Raw genomic sequence first — 15,252 nt, 5'->3', positions numbered from 1 at the left:
GCGTGTGTGTGTGTGTGTGTGTGTGTGTGTGTGTGTGTGTGATCCATCATCTGAACAGACAGGAGAGGAAGAGGAGAGGAAGGAGAGGAAGAGGAGAGGAAGGAGAGGAAGCGGATGGACGGAGCCTGAATCAAATCAAAATAATGTATTTGTCACATGTGCCGAATACAAAGGTGTAGACCTTACCGTGAAATGCTTACTTACAAGCCCTTAAGCAACAATGCAGATTTTTTTCAAAGTATATATACAGTGGGGAGAACAAATATTTGATACACTGCCGATTTTGCAGGTTTTCCTACTTACAAAGCATGTGGAGGTCTGTAATTTTTATCATAGGTACACTTCAACTGTGAGAGACGGAATCTAAAACAAAAATCCCAGAAAATCACAATGTATGATTTTTAAGTAATTAATTTACATTTTATTGCATGACATAAGTATTTGATACATCAGAAAAGCAGAACTTAATATTTGGTACAGAAACCTTTATTTGCAATTACAGAGATCATACGTTTCCTGTAGGTCTTGACCAGGTTTGCACACACTGCAGCAGGGATTTTGGCCCACTCCTCCATACAGACCTTCTCCAGATCCTTCAGGTTTCGGGGCTGTCACTGGGCAATATGGACTTTCAGCTCCCTCCAAAGATTTTGCATTGGGTTCAGGTCTGGAGACTGGCTAGGCCACTCCAGGACCTTGAGATGCTTCTTACGGAGCCACTCCTTAGTTGCCCTGGCTGTGTGTTTCGGGTCATTGTCATGCTGGAAGACCCAGCCACGACCCATCTTCAATGCTCTTACTGAGGGAAGGAGGTTGTTGGCCAAGATCTCGCGATACATGGCCCCATCCATCCTCCCCTCAATATGGTGCAGTCGTCCTGTCCCCTTTGCAGAAAAGCATCCCCAAAGAATGATGTTTCCACCTCCATGCTTCACGGTTGGGATGGTGTTCTTGGGGTTGTACTCATCCTTCTTCTTCCTCCAAACACAGCGAGTGGAGTTTAGACCAAAAAGCTCTATTTTTGTCTTATCAGACCACATGACCTTCTCCCATTCCTCCTCTGGATCATCCAGATGGTCATTGGCAAACTTCAGACGGGCCTGGACATGCGCTGGCTTGAGCAGGGGGACCTTGCGTGTGCTGCAGGATTTTAATCCATGACGGCGTAGTGTGTTACTAATGGTTTTCTTTGAGACTGTGGTCCCAGCTCTCTTCAGGTCATTGACCAGGTCCTGCCGTGTAGTTCTGGGCTGATCCCTCACCTTCCTCATGATCATTGATGCCCCACGAGGTGAGATCTTGCATGGAGTCCCAGACCGAGGGTGATTGACCGTCATCTTGAACTTCTTCCATTTTCTAATAATTGCGCCAACAGTTGTTGCCTTCTCACCAAGCTGCTTGCCTATTGTCCTGTAGCCCATCCCAACCTTGTGCAGGTCTACAATTTTATCCCTAATGTCCTTACACAGCTCCCTGGTCTTGGCCATTGTGGAGAGGTTGGAGTCTGTTTGATTGAGTGTGTGGACAGGTGTCTTTTATACAGGTAACGAGTTCAAACAGGTGCAGTTAATACAGGTAATGAGTGGAGAACAGGAGGGCTTCTTAAAGAAAAACTAACAGGTCTGTGAGAGCCAGAATTCTTACTTATGTCATGCAATAAAATGCAAATGAATTACTTAAAAATCATACAATGTGATTTTCTGGATTTTTTGTTTTAGATTCCGTCTCTCACAGTTTAAGTGTACATATGATAAAACTTACAGACCTCTACATGCTTTGTAACTAGGAAACCCTATTTGGTAAAAGACCAAGTCCATATTATGGCAAGAACAGCTCAAATAAGCAAAGAGATACGACAGTCCATCATTACTTTAAGACATGAAGGTCAGTCAATACGGAACATTTCAAGGACATTGAACATTTCTTCAAGTGCAGTCGCAAAAACCATCAAGCACTATGATGAAACTGGCTCTCATGAGTACCACCACAGGAATGGAAGACCCAGAGTTACCTCTGCTGCTAAGGATAAGTTCATTAGAGTTACCAGCCTCAGAAATTGTAGCCCAAATAAATGCTTCACAGAGTTCAAGTAACAGACACATCTCAACATCAACTGTTCAGAGGGGACTTCTTGAATCAGGCCTTCATGGTCAAATTGCTGCAACGAAACCACTATTAAAGGACACCAATAAGAAGAAAATACCTGCTTGGGCCAAGAAACACGAGCAATGGACATTCAACCGGTGGAAATGTGTCCTTTGGTCTGGAGTCGAAATTGGAGAGTTTTTGTTCCAACCGCCGTGTCTTTGTGAGACGCGGTGTGGGTGAACGGATGATCTCCGCATGTGTATTTCCCACCGTAAAGCATAGAGGAGGAGTTGTTATGGGCTGGGGTTGCTTTGCTGGTGACACTGTCTGTGATTTATTTAGAATTCAAGGCACACTTAATCAGCATGGCTACCACAGCATTCTGCAGCGATACGCCATCCCATCTGGTTTGAGCTTAGTGGGACTATCATTTGTTTTTCAACAGGACAATGACCCAACACACCTCCAGGCTGTATAAGGGCTATTTTACCAAGATGGAGAGTGATGGAGTGCTGCATCAGATGACCTGGCTTCCACAATCCCCCGACCTCAACCCAATTGAGATGGTTTGGGATGAGTCGGACGGCAGAGTGAAGGAAAAGCAGCCAACAAGTGCTCAGCATATGTGGGAACTCCTTCAAGACTGTTGGAAAAAGCATTCCAGGTGAAGCTGGTTTAGAGAATGCCAAGAGTGTGCAAAGCTGTCATCAAGGCAAAGGGTGGCTACTTTGAAGAATCTGAAATATAAAATATATTTTGATTTGTTTAACAGTTTTTTGGTTATTACATGATTCCATATGTGTTATTTCATAGTTTTGATGTATTCACTATTATTCTACAATATAGAAAATAGTAAAAATAAAGAAAAACCTTTGAATGAGTCCAAACTTTTGACTGGTTCTGTATTTTTTTTCTTCTTCACTAAAGTAAGAACAAAAGTAACACAATAGAATAATTAATAATAATTATTAATAATAAAATAAAATAATTATAAATCCAGGCCACTGGTACTTTTCAGTTTGCATTTACATAACAATGGCTAACTGTGAACTTTAACACCTTCTCAGAAAGCAACTGTTTTGATTGTGTTCCGTACTGAGTCAATGTACAGGTTAGTCGAGGTAATTGAGGTAATATGTACATGTAGGTAGGGGTAAAGTGACTATACACAGATAATAGATAATAAACAGCGAATAGCAGCAGCATAAAAAAAGGGGGTTAATACTTTTGATTTGATTAACTGTTAAGAAGCCTGCTTGCTGTGCGGTAGCAGAGAGAACAGTCTATGACTAGGGTGGCTGGAGTCTTTGACAATTTTGAGGGCCTTCCTCTGACACCGCCTGGTATAGAGGTCCTGGATGGCAGGAAGCTTGGCCCCAGTGATGTACCGGGCAGTACGCACTACCCTCTGAAGCAGCTTGCGGTCGGATTCCTAGCAGTTGCCAACCAGGCGGTGATGCAACCAGTCAGGATGCTATCAATAATGTAGCTGTCAAACTTTTTGAGGATCTGAGGACCCATGCCAAATCTTTTCAATCTGCTAAGGGGGAATAGGCGTTGTAGTGCCTTGTATCTTGGTGTGTTTGGACCATGATAGTTTGTTAGTGATTTGGACACCAAGGAATTTGAAGCTCTCGACCCGCTCCACTACAGCCCCGTTGATGTGAATGGGGGCGTGCTCGACCCTCATTTTCCTGTAGTTCACGATCAGCTCTTTTGTCTTGCTCACATTGAGGGAGAAGTTGTTGTCCTGGCACCACACTGCCAGGTCTCTGACCTCCTCCCTATAAGCTGTCTCATCATTGTCGGTGATCAGGCCTGCCACTGTTGTGTCGTCGGTATGCGAATTGTAGTGTGTTTAGGGTTTTCTGGGATGATGGTGTTGATGTGAGCCATGACCAGCCTTTCAAAGCACTTCATGGCTACAGACGTAAGTGCTATGGGGCAGTAGTCATTTAGGCAGGATCTCTTGGCATTCTTGGGCACAGGGACTATGGTGGTCTGCTTGAAACATGTACTGTAGGTTTTACAGACTTGTCAGGGAGAGGATGAAAATGTCAGTGAAGACACTTACCAGTTGGTCAGCGCATGTTCTTTGTGAATGTTGACCTGTTTAAAGGTCTTACTCACATCGGCTACGGAGAGTGTGATCACACAGTTGTCCGGAATTGCTGGTGCTCTCATGCATGGTTCAGTGTTGCTTGCCTCGAAGCGAGCACAGAAGGCATTTAGCTCGTCTGGTAGGCTCGCGTCACTGGGCAGCTCGCAGCTTGGTTTCCCTTTGTAACCCGTAATAGTTTGCAAGCCCTGCCACATCCGACGAGCATAAGAGCCGGTGTAGTAGGATTCAATCTTAGTCCTGTATTGACGTTTTGACTGTTTGATTGTTCATCGGAGGGCATAGCGGGAGTTCTTATAAGCGTCCGGATTAATGTCCCACTCCTTGAAAGCGGTATCTCTAGCCTTTAGCTCAGTGCGAATGTTTCCTGTAATCCATGGCTTCTTGTTGGGCTTTGAAAGTACGGTCACTGTGGGGACGATGTCGTCGATGCACATATTAATGAAGCCGGTGACTGATGTGGTATGCTCCTCAATGCCATCGGATGAATCCCGGAACATTCCATTCTGTGCTAGCAAAACAGTCCTGTAGCTTAGCATCCGCGTCATCTGACCACTTCAGTTTGTAGCGAGTCACTGGTGCTTCCATCTTTAGTTTTTCCTTGTAAGCAGGAATCAGGAGGATAGAATTATGGTCAGATTTGCCAAATGGAGGACAAGGGAGAGCTTTGTATGCGTCTCTGTGTGTGGAGTAAAGGTGGTCTAGAGTTTTTTTCCCTCTGGTTGCACATGTGGCATGCTGGTAGAAATGAGGTAAAACGGATTTAAGTTTTCCTGCATTAAAGTCCCCGGCCACTAGGAGCGGCGCTTCTGGGTGAGCATTCTCTTGTTTGCTTATGACCTTATACAGCTCGTTGTGTGCGGTCTTAGTGCCTGCATCGGTTTGTGGTGGTAAATAGAGAGCTACGAAAAATATAGATGAAAACTCTCTTGGTAAATAGTCTACAGCTTATCACGAGATACTCTACCTCAGGCGAGCAAAACCTTGAGACTTCCTTAATATAAGAGATCGCGCCAACATCCCTTGAATGCAATCGAGGGATGGGTTAGTGTTGGTGTGTGCTTCCTGTTGTTGTTGTCTCAGCACCAAATGTTGTTGACAAGTTGACACACACCACCACCCCTCGCTGTTCTAGCTGTTCTTCTTACACGGAAAACCAACTGTATATTTTCCATGTCCTCGTTCAACCACGACTCTGTGAAACATAAGATATTACAGTTTTGAATGTCCCTGTGGTAGTGGATATTCTTGAACGGAGCTCTTCCAGTTTATTCTCCAGTGATTGCACGTTCGCCAGTAGGACGGATGGTAAAAGGAGGATTATCCACTCGCCAACGAATTCTCACCAAGAGCCCAGATCTGCACCTCCATGTATCGGCGTCTCCTCTTCATGCGAATGACGGGGATTTGGGACTAGTCCGGGAGTAGGAGTAAATCTTCCACCTCCGATTTGTTAAAGAAAAAATGTGTCAAGTCCGAGATGAGTAATCACTGTTCTGATGTCCAGATGCTCTTTTTGGTCATAAGAGACAGTTGCAGAAACATTATGTATAAAAAAAAACACATATCTCGGGAAAAAAAAAACATAGAGAATAGCACGATTAGGAGCCCATAAAAAGGAGGTCAGAATGCTTGAATCCAAAAGATTCACATACCTCTGACTAGCCAACCATACTATTCCTCAAGGGCGTGTGTGTGTGTGTGTATGTATGTGTGTGTGTGTGTGTGGTGTGTGGTGTGTGTGTGTGTGTGTGTGTGTGTGTATGTGTGGTGTGTGTCTGTGTGTGTGTGTGTGTGTATGTGTGTGTATGTATGTGTGTGTGTGTGTGTATGTATGTGTGTGTGTGTGTATGTGTGGTGTGTGTGTGTATGTGTGGTGTGTGTGTGTGTGTGTGTGTGTGTGTGTGTGTGTGTGTGTGTGTGTGTGTGTGTGTGTGTGTGTGTATGTATGTGTGTGTATGTATGTGTGTGTGTGTGTGTATGTGTGGTGTGTGTCTGTGTGTGTGTGTGTGTATGTGTGTGTATGTATGTGTGTGTGTGTGTGTATGTATGTGTGTGTGTGTGTGTGTATGTGTGGTGTGTGTGTGTATGTGTGGTGTGTGTGTGTGTGTGTGTGTGTGTGTGTGTGTGTGTGTGTGTGTGTGTGTGTGTGTGTGTGTGTGTGGTGTGTGTGTGTGTGTGTGTGTGTGTATATGTGGTGTGTGTGTGTGTATGTGTGTGTGTGGTGTGTATGTGTGGTGTGTATGTGTGGTGTGTGTGTGTGTGTGTGTATGTGTGTGTGTGTGTGTGTGTGTATGGGTGTGTGTGTGTATGTGTGGTGTGTGTGTGTGTATGTGTGGTGTGTGTGTGTGTGTGGTGTGTGTTCAAAGGTCAATGTGCTGTAACTTAGGCTGATTGATTGACAGGTCTGCTAATCAATGGTATTGATAAGATTCAGGCCTTGTGTTTCTGTCTCCTCCTGGGAGGGTAATTACAAGACTTTAACATCCTGTTCACTCCAACATCCCACCACAGGTGTTTGTTTGTTCGATAGATGTGTGTGTTTGAGAAAGAGGTGTTTGTGTCTGTATGTGTGTGCAATGCATGTGTACTACAGTTGAAGTCGGAAGTTTACATACACTTAGGTTGGAGTCATTAAAACTTGTTTTTCAACCACACCACACATTTATTGTTAACAAACTATAGTTTTGGCAAGTCGGTTAGGACATCTACTTTGTGCATGACACAAGTAATTTTTCCAACAATTGTTTACAGACAGATTATTTCACTTATGATTCACTGTATCACAATTCCAGTGGGTCAGAAGTTTACATACGCTAAGTTGACTGTGCCTTTAAATAGCTTGGAAAATTCCAGAAAAGCTTCTGATAGGCTAATTGACATTTTGAGTCAATTGGAGGTGTACCTGTGGATGTATTTCAATGCCTACCTTCAAACTCAGTGCCTCTTTGCTTGACATCAAGGGAAATTAAAATAAATCAGCCAAGACCTCAGAAAAAAATGGTAGATCTCCACAAGTCTGGTTCATCCTTGGGAGCAATTTCCAAATGCCTGAAGGTATCACGTTCATCTGTACAAACAATAGTACGCAAGTATAAACATCATGGGACCACGCAGCCATCATACCGCTCTGGAAGGAGACACGTTCTGTCTCCTAGAGATGAACGTACATTGGTGCGAAAAGTGCAAATCAATCCCAGAACAACAGCAAAGGACCTGGTGAAGATGCTGGAGGAAACAGGTACAAAAGTATCTTTATCCACAGTAAAACGAGTCCTATATCGACATAACCTGAAAGGCCGCTCAGCAAGGAAGAAGCCACTGCTCCAAAACCGTCATAAAAAAGCCAGACTACGGTTTGCAACTGCACATGGGGATAAAGATCGTACTCTTTGGAGAAATGTCCTCTGGTCTGATGAAACAAAAATAGAACTGTTTGGCCATAATGACCATCGTTATGTTTGGAGGAAAAAGGGGAAGACTTGCAAGCCGAAGAACACCATCCGTGAAGCACGGGGGTGGCAGCATCATGCTGTGGAAACGCTTTGCTGCAGGAGGGACTGGTGCACTTCACAAAATAGATGGCATCATGAGGAAGGAAACTTATGTGGATATATTGAAGCAACATCTCAAGACATCAGTCAGGAAGTTAAAGCTTGGTCGCAAATGGGTATTCCAAATGGACAATGACCCCAAGCATACTTCCAAAGTTGTGGCAAAATGGCTTAAGGACAACAAAGTTAAGGTATTGGAGTGGCCATCACAAAGCCCTGACCTCAATCCTATAGACAATGTGTGGGCAGAACTGAAAAAGCTTGTGCGAGCAAGGAGGCCTACAAACCTGACTCAGTTACACCAGCTCTGTCAAGACGAATGGGCCAAAATTCACCCAACTTATTGTGGGAAGCTTGTGGAAGGCTACCCAAAACATTTGACCCAAGTGAAACAATTTAAAGGCAATGCTACCAAATACTAATTGAGTGTATGTAAACTTCTGACAAACTGGGAATGTGATGAAATAAATAAAAGCTTAAATAAATAATTATCTCTACTATTATTCTGACATTTCACATTCTTAAAATAAAGTGGTGATCCTAACTTACCTAAGACAGGGAATTCTTACTAGGATTAAATGTCAGGAATTGTGAAAAACTGAGTTTAAACGTATTTGGCTAAGGTGTATGTAAACTTCCGACTTCAACTATATATTACTATACAGTGGGGAAAAAAAGTATTTAGTCAGCCACCAATTGTGCAAGTTCTCCCACTTAAAAAGATGAGAGAGGCCTGTAATTTTCATCATAGGTACACGTCAACTATGACAGACAAATTAAGAAAAAAAAATCCAGAAAATTACACTGTAGGATTTTTTATGAATTTATTTGCAAATTATGGTGGAAAATAAGTATTTGGTCACCTACAAACAAGCAAGATTTCTGGCTCTCACAGACCTGTAACTTCTTCTTTAAGAGGCTCCTCTGTCCTCCACTCGTTACCTGTATTAATAGCACCTGTTTGAACTTGTTATCAGTATAAAATACACCTGTCCACAACCTCAAACAGTCACACTCCAAACTCCACTATGGCCAAGACCAAAGAGCTGTCAAAGGACACCAGAAACAAAATTGTAGACCTGCACCAGGCTGGGAAGACTGAATCTGCAATAGGTGAGCAGCTTGGTTTGAAGAAATCAACTGTGGGAGCAATTATTAGGAAATGGAAGACATACAAGTCCACTGATAATCTCCCTCGATCTGGGGCTCCACGCAAGATCTCACCCTGTGGGGTCAAAATTATCACAAGAACGGTGAGCAAAAATCCCAGAACCACACAGGGGGACCTAGTGAATGACCTGCAGAGAGCTGGGACCAAAGTAACAAAGCCTACCATCAGTAACACACTACGCCGCCAGGGACTCAAATCCTGCAGTTCCAGACGTGTCCCCCTGCTTAAGCCAGTACATGTCCAGGCCCGTCTGAAGTTTGCTAGAGTGCATTTGGATGATCCAGAAGAGGATTGGGAGAATGTCATATGGTCAGATGAAACCAAAATAGAACTTTTTTGGTAAAAACTCAACTCGTCGTGTTTGGAGGACAAAGAATGCTGAGTTGCATCCAAAGAACACCATACCTACTGTGAAGCATGGGGGGTGTAAACATCATGCTTTGGGGCTGTTTTTCTGCAAAGGGACCAGGACGACTGATCCATGTAAAGGAAAGAATGAATGGGGCCATGTATCGTGAGATTTTGAGTGAAAACCTCCTTCCATCAGCAAGGGCATTGAAGATGAAACGTGGCTGGGTCTTTCAGCATGACAATGATCCCAAACACACTGCCCGGGCAACGAAGGAGTGGCTTCGTAAGAAGCATTTCAAGGTCCTGGAGTGGCCTAGCCAGTCTCCAGATCTCAACCCCATAGAAAATCTTTGAGGGAGTTGAAAGTCCGTGTTGCCCAGCGACAGCCCCAAAACATCACTGCTCTAGAGGAGATCTGCATGAAGGAATGGGCCAAAATAGTGTGTGAAAACCTTGTGAAGACTTACAGAAAACGTCTGACCTGTGTCATTGCCAACAAAGGGTATATAACAAAGTATTGAGAAACTTTTGTTATTGACCAAATACTTATTTTCCACCATAATTTGCAAATAAATTCATAAAAAATCCTACAATGTGATTTTCTGGATTTTTTTTTCTTATTTTGTCTGTCATAGTTGACGTGTACCTATGATGAAAATTAAAGGCCTCTCTCATCTTTTTAAGTGGGAGAACTTGCACAATTGGTGGCTGACTAAATACTTTTTTTCCCCACTGTATATGTGTGTGTGTGTGTGTGTTTGATCGAGAGAGAAATGTGTGTGTTTGAGAGAGAGGTGTGTGTGTGTGTATGAAAGCGTGCGTTCATGGAAGTGCGTGTGTGTGTGTGTGTGTGTGTGTGTGTGTGTGTGTGTGTGTGTGTGTGTGTGTGTGTGCGTGTGTGTGTAAATCAATGTGACACATTAAAATAAGATGTCTCTGTAGCTGAGATAAGACAGGGGGTTTACAGGGCACTCACAGAGTGTGCGTGTATGTGTGTGTGTGTGTGTGTATGTGGGTGCGTGTGTACCATACATGCGTGTGTGTGTGTGTGTGTGTGTGTGTGTGTGTGTGTGTGTGTGTCTGTTGTACATTTTATCTGACGTCCCCATTTTTAACATCAATGTGTATGTTTGTTGTATGTTGTATGTTTAATCCAAAACTCTGACAACAAAATGGAAAACTTTTGCCAACTGCATAAATGAAAAGTAAAGTTATTATGAAAGCTGTGTTTTTTGTATAACCGTCATTATGGCCTGGTTACACAACATGTAAAGTGGACCTTGAGCTGAATAGGATCATTAGTTGACTAGATTTATAGTGTAGGAGTATTGTAAAGGTGTGAGTGGGCTGACTGTATATTCTTCATAATTCAATGGTATTGTCTAAGTGAGATGCTAATTCAATGTCCTCTGTAGCTCAGTTAGTGGGTTGCTTTGGCGTCTGCTGAACGGCATATATTATATTATTTTATATTATGCCTTCAGGACACATTGGGGCGATACTCGGGAACTTTTTGCTTGGCTAGCTTTGCTACCTTTTTTCTCATAGGCCAACCTGGCACAATTAGGCAAGGCGCTGGGGCCGACCAGCTGAGCAGATAATCATATCTGAATTGAAATCGTTGACGTAGTTGGGGCGTGATCCAACACTTTCTCACTGAAGCGTCCTTCACAGGAGTCCACCAGCATGTTCTGATAATCAAATTAACCACATCACGTGCAGCAATGAGTCTGGACACAGTGTCAGAAGCCTAGTTCCTGACATCTATCACCACATGCGGCGAAATTCGAATCCCCCCCAACGGGGGTGACCATTTTTTCTTTTGAATTGTGGGTTTACATTAATTGTGCTATTTAGCGTATCTGATTCAGCTAGTTAAGGTCTTGTTGAGCAGCTAATATGTAGAATCAGGTGTGTTAAATTAGGGTTGGACTGAAAACCCACATGGACGGTAGATCTCCAGGAAGACGGTTGGGCAGCCCTGGTTTAGACCAATGGTCAAAGCAAAAGTTCACAAGTGAGGCCCCATCAGGTTCTGATTGATGTTCTGAATGATACTGAATCACATTAATTCAAATGAAGTTTGAAACAAAACCTAATGAGTTAATGCATGCTTCACTTTACATTTACACTTTAGTCATTTAGCAGACGCTCTTATCCAGAGCGACTTACAGTTAGTGAATACATATATATATATTTTTATACTTGCCCCCCCGTGGGAATCGAACCCACAACCCTGGCGTTGCAAACGCCATGCTCTATCAACTGAGCTACATCCCTGCCGGCCATTCCCTCCCCTACCCTGGACGACGCTGGGCCAATTGTGCGCCGCCCCATGGGTCTCCCGGTCGCGGCAGAGCCTGGATTCGAACCAGGATCTCTAGTGGCACAGTTTGCACTGCGATGCAGCGCCTTAGACCACTGCGCCACTCAGGAGCTTTACTTCACTTTACTTCACTTTACTTCACTTTCCTCTACTTTCCTTCACTTTACTTCACTTTCCTTCACTTTACTTCACTTTCCTTCACTTTACTTCACTTTACTTCACTTTACTTCAATTTCCTTCACTTTACTTCAACATTCCTCCACTTTACTTCACTTTCCTTCACTTTCCTCCACTTTCCTTCACTTTCCTCCACTTTACTTCACTTTCCTCCACTTTCCTCAATTTTCCTTCACTTTCCTTCACTTTCCTCCACTTTACTTCAACTTTCCTCCACTTTACTTCACTTTCCTTCACTTTCCTCCACTTTCCTTCACTTTCCTCCACTTTACTTCACTTTCCTCCACTTTCCTCAATTTTCCTTCACTTTCCTTCACTTTCCTTCACTTTCCTCCACTTTCCTTCACTTTCCTCCACTTTACTTCACTTTCCTTCACTTTCCTCCACTTTACTTCACTTACCTCTACTTTCCTTCACTTTCCTCCACTTTACTTCACTTTCCTTCACTTTCCTCCACTTTAGTTCACTTTCCTTCACTTTCCTCCACTTTACTTCACTTTACTTCACTTTACTTCACTTTACTTCACTTTCCTCTGCTTTCCTTCACTTTCCTCACTTTACTTCACTTTCCTCTACTTTCCTTCACTTTCCTCACTTTCCTTCACTTTCCTCCACTTTACTTCACTTTCCTCCACTTTACTTCACTTTCCTTCACTTTCCTCACTTTCCTTCACTTTCCTCCACTTTCCTCCACTTTCCTTCACTTTCCTCTACTTTCCTTCACTTTACTTCACTTTCCTTCACTTTCCTCCATTTTACTTCACTTTCCTCTACTTTCCTTCACTTTCCTTCACTTTCCTTCACGTTCCTTCACTTTCCTCCACTTTACTTCACTTTCCTCCACTTTCCTCAATTTTCCTTCACTTTACTTCACTTTACTTCACTTTCCTTCACTTTCCTCCACTTTACTTCACTTTCCTCCACTTTACTTCACTTTCCTTCACTTTCCTTCATTTTCCTCCACACTATTTCACTTTCCTCTACTTTCCTTCACTTTCCTTCACTTTCCTTCACTTTCCTCCACTTTACTTCACTTTCTTTCACTTTCCTTCACTTTCCTCCACTTTACTTCACTTTCCTCACTTTCCTCCACTTTCCTCAATTTTCCTTCACTTTACTTCACTTTACTTCACTTTCCTCCACTTTACTTCACTTTCCTCCACTTTACTTCACTTTCCTCCACTTTCCTCCACTTTCCTCCACTGTATTGCTACCCATTGTTGAAGACGTTTTGAAGACACAACTTCATCATCCATTAAATGTAAGATCCAAGCTGGAAAACACCACCTCAACAGTTTCCAAGGAGGTCCTGAGACAACAACAACAGGAAGTACACACCAACACTAACCCGTCCCTCGATTGCATCCAGACTGTTTGTGCATTATTGTTTACATCTTGTTGAATATGTGTGTGTGTGTGTGTGTGTGTGTGTGTGTGTGTGTGTGTGTGTGTGTGTGTGTGTGTGTGTGTGTGTGTGTGTGTGTGTGTGTGTGTGTGTGTGTGTGTGGTTCCTCATAGAACCCATCCCTGGATGTATTCAAACTGTTTATGCATTCATTAAATCTCTCTTTGTCTCTCTCTGTTTGGTCCATTAAATATGGTTCAGTACTGTAACCTAATTATGTCCGTATCCTCTTTGAGTGTGTGTGTGTGTGTGTGTCGTCATTGAGCAGGCTGTCATGATTTTAACATGGTTGTTGACACACACAGTATGCTAATGGCCTAAACAAGCTTCAGCCTCCATTAACATTAGCACAAACTAATTGGATCTATAACTAACGCAGCATCAGTCTATAACTAACGCAGCATCAGTCTATAACTAACGCAGCATCAGTCTATAACTAACGCAGCATCAGTCTATAACTAACGCAGCATCAGTCTATAACTAACGCAGCATCAGTCTATAACTAACGCAGCATCAGTCTATAACTAACGCAGCATCAGTCTATAACTAACGCATAATCAGTCTATAACTAACGCAGCATCAGTCTATAACTAACGCAGCATCAGTCTATAACTAACGCAGCATCAGTCTATAACTAACGCAGCATCAGTCTATAACTAACGCAGCATCAGTCTCATAACTAACGCAGCATCAGTCTATAACTAACGCAGCATCAGTCTATAACTAACGCAGCATCAGTCTATAACTAACGCAGCATCAGTCTATAACTAACGCAGCATCAGTCTATAACTAACGCAGCATCAGTCTATAACTAACGCAGCATCAGTCTATAACTAACGCAGCATCAGTCTATAACTAACGCAGCATCAGTCTATAACTAACGCAGCATCAGTCTATAACTAACGCAGCATCAGTCTATAACTAACGCATCATCAGTCTATAACTAACGCAGCATCAGTCTATAACTAACGCAGCATCAGTCTATAACTAACACAGCATCAGTCTATAACTAACGCAGCATCAGTCTATAACTAACGCAGCATCAGTCTATAACTAACGCAGCATCAGTCTATAACTAACGCAGCATCAGTCTATAATGAATGCAGCATCTGTCTATAATGAATGCAGCATCTGTCTATAATGAATGCAGCATCTGTCTATAATGATTGCAGCATCAGTCTATAATGAATGCAGTATCAGTCTATAATGAATGCAGCATCTGTCTATAATGAATGCAGCATCTGTCTATAATGAATGCAGCATCTGTCTATAATGAATGCAATATCACTCTATAATGAATGCAGTATCAGTCTATAAAGAATGCAGCATCTGTCTATAATGAATGCAGCATCTGTCTATAATGAATGCAGCATCTGTCTATAATGAATGCAGCATCTGTCTATAAAGAATGCAGTATCAGTCTATAATGAATGCAGCATCTGTCTATAATGAATGCAGCATCTGTCTATAATGAATGCAGCATCTGTCTATAATGAATGCAGCATCTGTCTATAATGAATGAAGCATCTGTCTATAATGAATGCAGCATCTGTCTATAATGAATGCAGCATCTGTCTATAATGAATGCAGCATCTGTCTATAATGAATGCAGCATCTGTCTATAATGAATGCAGCATCTGTCTATAATGATTGCAGCATCAGTCTATAATGAATGCAGTATCAGTCTATAATGATTGCAGCATCAGTCTATAATGAATGCAGTATCAGTCTATAAAGAATCAGGAAATTACATAATATCTGTGGTAGTGGGGTATGGATCAGAGGTACTGTCATCCAGTGTGTGTTTGTGTGATTGTGCGTGTGTGTGCTTGTGCATGTGTGTGTGTGTGTGTGTGTGTGGGTATGTGTGGGTGTGTGGGTGTGTGTGGGTGTGTGTGTGTGTGTGTGTGTGTGTGTGTGTGTGTGTGTGTGTGTGTGTGTGTGTGCTCCAGCCAGGGGCGGACTGGCCATCTAGCATTTCAGGCAAATGCGAGATGGGCTGGTCCATTTTTAGCCCACAGTTTTTGTCTAACTTTGACTTTTTGCATAAAATGATCATTC

The 15,252-nt window shown here is 42.7% G+C and overlaps 1 protein-coding gene across 2 annotated transcripts in view; it reads right to left on the bottom strand.

The window, feature by feature from the left end:
- Positions 1-15,252, bottom strand: part of LOC121542039 (cell adhesion molecule 2) — a 659,771-nt gene that overhangs the window by 115,494 nt on the left and 529,025 nt on the right. The window lies entirely within an intron of this gene.

This window comes from Coregonus clupeaformis, chromosome 27 (assembly GCF_020615455.1).
Source record: "Coregonus clupeaformis isolate EN_2021a chromosome 27, ASM2061545v1, whole genome shotgun sequence".
In the NCBI taxonomy this organism is placed as follows: Eukaryota; Metazoa; Chordata; class Actinopteri; order Salmoniformes; family Salmonidae; genus Coregonus; species Coregonus clupeaformis.
The sequence above is the reverse complement of the archived record's forward strand: the minus strand, read 5'-3'. Positions and strand labels throughout refer to the sequence as shown.